We start from the raw sequence: 6,560 nt of genomic DNA, 5'->3' as shown, positions 1-6,560 counted from the left end.
TTAACAATTCACGTTTTCTCCATGACTGAAATATGTATGTTTACTATATTCTTTAATTGTTTATTGTGTTCCAAGTTGTATGCAAAATTATTGATAAGATATTGTATGAATATCTAACAATAAAATCTACTAGACTTTATTGTTATATATATACATGTAGCTCACTCACTACGTTATATGTGTACCAGTCTCAGAATATTTTGATTCTCTAAAAAAAAGTCTCTAAAATTGTGTTGTTGTTGTTGTTTGAGAATGGAGGTTTCTCTGTCACCAAAATTGGCGAGCATGGTGTACGAAGGTGATGCTGGATCCATGAATTCCATTATTGAGTTTCCCTTAGTTGATCGAACAACCCAAAATTCAGTCATTTCAACTACATCAAGCGACCTTTCACTACTCTTGGGCTCCATCGAAGCTCCCTATGCTTCGTTGGGGTAATATTGGTGCAGCTAAGTTAGCTCTTCACAAGAATGGCTTCGCTCTTCCTCACTATTCAGATTCTGCTAAAGTCGCCTACTTACTACAAGGTATTGAAATTATATTTCTATATAATGTATGTTGTTTGTTTGTTTTCTTAGTCATAAAATTCAATTGAATCGTTTTCATCAATATGCATTAGATTAGATGTATGTGATGTCCTCCTTATAACACCATAGCCCTTAATTGTAGCGACTAATTTATCTGTTAATTTATTTTTATTCTCGGGTAGTGGTGTTGCTGGAATAGTACTTCCAGAGTCAGAAGAGAAGGTGATCGCCATTAAGAAGGGAGATGCCATTGCTATCCCTTTCGGTGTTGTGACATGGTGGTACAACAAGGAAGACACTGAGTTTGTTGTTCTCTTTTTGGGAGATACTTCCAAAGCTCACAAGGCTGGCGAGTTCACTGACTTTTCTCTCACTGGATCAAATGGAATTTCCACCGGTTTCTCTGCTAAATTAGTCGGCCGAGCATGGGACTTGGAACTTGGAAGAGAGTGTAGTCAAGTCTCTTGTTGGAAAACAATCGAATAAGGGCATTGTCGAGCTTTCAAATGGCTTCAAGATGTCAGAGCCAAAGAAGTAGCACCGTGAGGGAATGGCCTTGAACTGTGAAAAGGCACCCTTAGATGTTGACATCATCAAGGGAGGAAGGGTTGTTGTGCTCAGCACTAACAACCTTCCTTCGGTTGGTGAGGTTGGGTGTAGAGTCCAAGAACTTTACTTAGCTAGTTAGATAGTAGTAATAATAGTAATAGTAGTAGTATTTTTATGACTGTGGATTTTGGTTCAGACCGGGATTTAATTGGACACTCGTAGTAACACTTGTAGATTTTCTAAGTTTAACCTATAGTTTAAGAATATTAATTTTAACCTAAGGTTTGATTAATATGACTGATATTGATGGTGATATTTATTATATTATAAGGTTTAGATAGACCCAATAAGATAGTAACACTTGTCTTGTGTATGTTTAATGATAATTAAGTATTTTTGAGGAATAAGTTTATTAAGAGTAATATTTGAATATCCTAGGATCTATCAGCAGCTTTGAAAATGTTAGAGGACTTAGTGAAGGTTGTTTACTCAATTCAAATTAGGCTGAAAATGTGCAATTTCGTGTTTAAATATTCAGCGTATGCTGATATATCGCAACTATAGGGGCGATATATCGCAATACGGGGATACGAAAAACACGTAACTTCGCACGATCACCTCGACGAGCCTCGGGCATACTGCCCAGGCGATATATCGCCTACTAGGGGCGATATATCGGCTCCTTTGATGGATTTTTGAATGTTTTTGAAAACGTTCTCATTTTAATCTTTAACCTCTTGATAAGTCCAACATCTTTCTGACCAAGTCTTCAGCCTCGGCTAAACGATAATTCAAATATTTTTCATTGAAAAAGCCATTATTTTATTCAAGTTAAATGAAGATCTTTTCATTCTTGAACTCTATAAATAGGACCTAGTACCCATCCATTTATTCATTCATCAAGCTAAGTTCAGAGGCTGCAAGCTGCTAGGTTATTTTTGAGTGCTTAAACACTTGGGTTGGGGATTATAAGCTTACCAAACACTGGGAAAGTAAGGTTTATAGCACATTTCGGTTCAAGGCTTAGATCAGTCATAGAAGCATTCAAGGTATTCCAAACTCTAGTTCATTTTGGTATTGTTTTCCTTAAGTTCTTATAGTTTTCTACTCAACATCCTAACTTCATTCTTTATTCTTGGTTAGGAAATATAAAATCTTGAACATAAGGTTCTTAGTAAGTATATTTGTTGGTATAGTTCTTTCATTATTTTCATCCCTTTTTCTTTAAGTATACTTGTAACGCCCTGGATAACCAAGACCGTTACACTGTGTGTTTAAAATAGTGCAAGACTTGCTAACCAAGTCATTCAGACAAAGTGTAAACTCTATACCATTATCAGAGTAAGAATAAAAAGATTTTTGGTCACAAACAAGCTATTTCCATTAAAAATGACGGTTTAATACATGGAGACTCAAAACAGGGTTTAGGTGTCTTAGTTACAACAAATTCTAGAAGTTACAAATAGTTCAAGCCACTCTAATGGCAAAATATACATTTTAGGTTTCCGTTCCTGTACAATCTCTCGACCGTGGCGGCCGAGCAGCTGACGATGTACACCTCGCCCCCAGAGCTCTCCAACTCATGGTTGATTCAGCCTACCCTTGCCTTTACCTGCACCACATAGCACCCGTGAGCCAAGGCCCAGCAAGAAAGCTTAATAACATAGCAAGATCAGCAACACTTATCTAATATTTCACAATGCTCAACTAAGAATTCGATATTTCATAACATTTATCCAATCTGTAATAACAGTTTGTCATCCAAACAGTCAACCAACTATATTCATAACACAATATTCACATTCATAGCCAATAGATTGTCACAACCATCAAATAACATTCAGGGTTGGCGCCCTTAGTCGCACCCTCTATTTAACACACTGTCTTCGGCTCATTAGGGCCGCCCCCAGTGTAATACTCACTGACTCCGGCCAGCTTAACCGAGCTCAGTGATAAATAAGCTGCCTCAGCTACCAGTGGCCGAGCCGCGCCCCAGTGCGCAAATATTGATTCCGACACCCTTAGGCCGATAATCGCATGTCCCATGGCATAATAACACCATCACACGACATGATATACAAATGGAGGGAACTCTTAGTCCCATCATGTTCACATGGTTAATCACATTCACATAACAATGTATACAAGCATAGGGAACACTTAGTCCCAACCTAACCACATAATCAGGTGCAGCTTTCTTACCTTTCAATTTACTAGCTTTGATCCCTCGACTCCTTCAGCACGATCCCACTCGAGCCCTAGCGCTTACCTAATCACAATCATGGCCAAAGTCATTATAGATCCTCAAGTTTAAAACCTAGCCCCGGGGCCAATCCCGAGCCCCCGGGAAGTCCTAGTTCCGCCAAACAAGGTGGTGGAACCAAACCCCAAACCCTAGGTCAAAAACCCTTGCAAACAACCCAAAAATCCCCTTCAGAAGGCAGGGTAGCGCTACAGCGCTCTTGGGAGGGCGCTACAGCGCTACAGACAGAAGCCAAAGTCCCCTCAGCATTATGGCCTAGCGCTACAGCGCCCAAAGGCTAGCGCTGTAGCGCTAGTCACAGACAGCCCATCACCATTTTTCTCTTCTGCGATTTTTCTCAAACCAACTCGAACCAAAACTCTTCCAACTCTTTTCCAAACTCAAAAACAACCTCATGACCATACTCCACTCATCCCAAGCACCCCAAACATCTAGAACTTAAGCACATGCATCCACAACCTCAGAATTCACCATGGCCACTCCTAAGCTCTAAAACTCAGTCAAAACCAGCTGAACTACAAAGTTAGAGTTTAGGCTTTATACCTTTGATAGAATTTCGACCACAAGCTGTCTCTAAACCTTCTTGGCTTGCCTCTCCTCAGTCTTAAGCCTGAATTCCTAAAGTTCCATCCAATTCAACTTAAGCACCATAGCTTAAAAACCAGAAACAAAACCAAACCAGCAACTGAAGAGATTACAGAACCTTACCTCAAGTGATGGCCTAATCCTGCTAACCCTTGCCAAATCCTCAATCTTTGCTCAGTAACCTTGTGGCTTAATTGGACTAACTTCCCTCTGAGTTTTACTCCAGAAATCCTCAAGAAATTGGTGAAGAAAACATAAACCGACTTAGAGAACTCTCTCTGTTTTCCCTTCTTTCTTTTCCCTTCCTTTTCTTTCTTTTTCAGACTTCTCCAATATTCTACAAATCCCACTAACATAAAGCCCTGGCATTATTTAACTTCTGTAAGCTAAATGACTAGTATGCCCTCCCCCAATAAGTCTAAACCCTTTAATCCACTTAAGGGCATTTTAGTAATTTTACCCAATTTCCGCTAATTCCTCGAGTGTCTCTAATATTTCCCGCTTAATTCCCGATACCTAATTAGTTATCAATATTATTCCTCAATGTCATAATAGACTCCAGTATATTCGCTAAATTCCCATTTATACCCCTAAGCTCACCCCGAGCCAGGTATAAGTCCCCGCCATGACTTTTCGCCACTTTGCTCGCTAGGATCGTCTCGAGTCACAGATCACAAATATATCCACATAATAATGTGGTCTCAACATTAACCTACCAATATACACACAAATACACAATTACGCTCTCAATGAGCCAAATTACCATAATACCCTCACAGCAGAGTATATATAGTCCCATGCACGCCTTTATCATCATATAATAATATGACCCACACAATCATGCATATAATCATATAATAATACAATAAATCAATTATGGCCCTCCCGGCCTCCTAATCAAGGTCCTAAACCTTATTAGGAAATTTGGGTCAGTACAATACTCACCTTCCTTGATGGTTTTTAGGAGTGTCCAAAGGTCACAAACCTGTTCACATATCCTGGTATATTTGGTAAGGAAAATAGGATAGGATATTATATGTTATCTTATGATTTATGTGTTATGTTATGTATAGACTTGGGCATATGACTTGTATAACTAACAAGCCCCAATAAATTTATGGGTATATGACTTGCTTAGCTAGCAAGCCCTGCAAATCTAATGGGCATATGACTTGTTTAGTTTACAAGCCCCAAGTAATAACGGCCATTATAGTATATGTGATATATGTTTATAATATGTTTTAGTATATGTTGCGATATGAAGTTTATGTATATGATTTACGTGTTAGGTTTTCCTTGCTGGGCATTAGGGTCACTCCATTATATTTATATGTGCAGGAAAATAGTTTTGGTGGCGGGAAAGGTTCTTGGAAGCTTGGGGATGTGTATTGAGGCGGGATGGAATCAATGGACCGAGCGTTTGATTCGAGGATGAAGTCTCTTTAATTACGGTTTTCTATGTATTTTTTTGCAATTGGTTGTAATAAGTTTTAATTATGTCAAAGTTATGTTTTGTTTCAAACAATGGGATCCCAATGTCCTACTTATGAATTTTATAACCTTTACCTTACAGTTTTGAAATAAAGATATGTTATTTCAAATGTATGTTTTCGTAAGATTAGTATAGAAGTTAGTAATGGTCCAAAGTCTAGAGTAGTTGGGGCATTACAGTGGGCTTGGGGCTGACCTTGTAAGGTTGGATGGTAGTGCTATGTGCTCTCCTGGATTTTCTTATGACTCTGCTCTACAGGTTACCTACATTGTTAGGGGCAGCCGTGTACAAGTTGTTGGTGTGGACGGTAAAAAGGTATTAGAAACAATTGTTAAAGGTGGCCATTTGTTAATTGTGCCAAGGTTTTTTGTTGTTTCAAAGATTGCTGATCCACAAGGCTCAGAATGGTTTTCTATCATCACAACCCCAAAGTAAGTCAAATCTCACATATGATTTTGTTTTGTATTTTGATTATTTTCACTTCATAGTTCACACCCTTTTGATTACTCATATTTCTTTTTTGGATTTTGTTGTTAATTGCAGCCCAATTTTCACACATTTGGCTGGAAAGACATCAGTATGGAAGGCTTTATCTCCTCAGGTGCTCGAGGCTGCTTTTAATGTGGAGTCTGATGTGGAGAAGCAATTCAGATCAAAGAGGACTTCTGATGAGATATTCTTTGCTCCACCAAACTAGATAAATTTAGTTGTTGCAATCCTCTTAGTCCCAATAAAAAGTTTTATTTCAATAGGAAATTGAGATAATAGTATTTTGGTTTAGTTTTAAATAGTTTCTTTTGGTTTAAGACATGCTATCTTTAAAAGTTTTTTTCAAAAACTTATTAATGAATTTATTTTTAACTTTTTAGCAATGTTGAGTTTTTATTTTTTCACCAAATAGTATCTTGTTCCGAGGGGTTCCTCAAACAAGATCAAGATATGCAAATATTTATTACAATTATATAGAGTCTCATAAAAGCCCAGTTTAAAGATTGTCTTATTATATATCTGACGAGTTAATGGGACTTTATTTCTTAAAGATTATGAAAGTTTCATATGGTGATTATTTCTTGTTTTTTGCTATTGTATCACAACATCTGATGTCTATGCTTGTGTTTTTATTGGTATGTAGTGTTCTTTTTGT

General features: G+C 37.8%; 1 pseudogene; it reads left to right on the top strand.

Annotated features, from left to right (window-relative positions):
- Positions 1-252: 252 nt before the first annotated feature.
- LOC133829497 (12S seed storage globulin 1-like) lies at positions 253-6,124 on the top strand (annotated as a pseudogene).
- The last annotated feature ends 436 nt before the right edge of the window (positions 6,125-6,560 follow it).

The sequence above is a fragment of the Humulus lupulus genome, chromosome 4 (assembly GCF_963169125.1).
Source record: "Humulus lupulus chromosome 4, drHumLupu1.1, whole genome shotgun sequence".
Classification (NCBI taxonomy): Eukaryota; Viridiplantae; Streptophyta; class Magnoliopsida; order Rosales; family Cannabaceae; genus Humulus; species Humulus lupulus.
The sequence above is the reverse complement of the archived record's forward strand: the minus strand, read 5'-3'. Positions and strand labels throughout refer to the sequence as shown.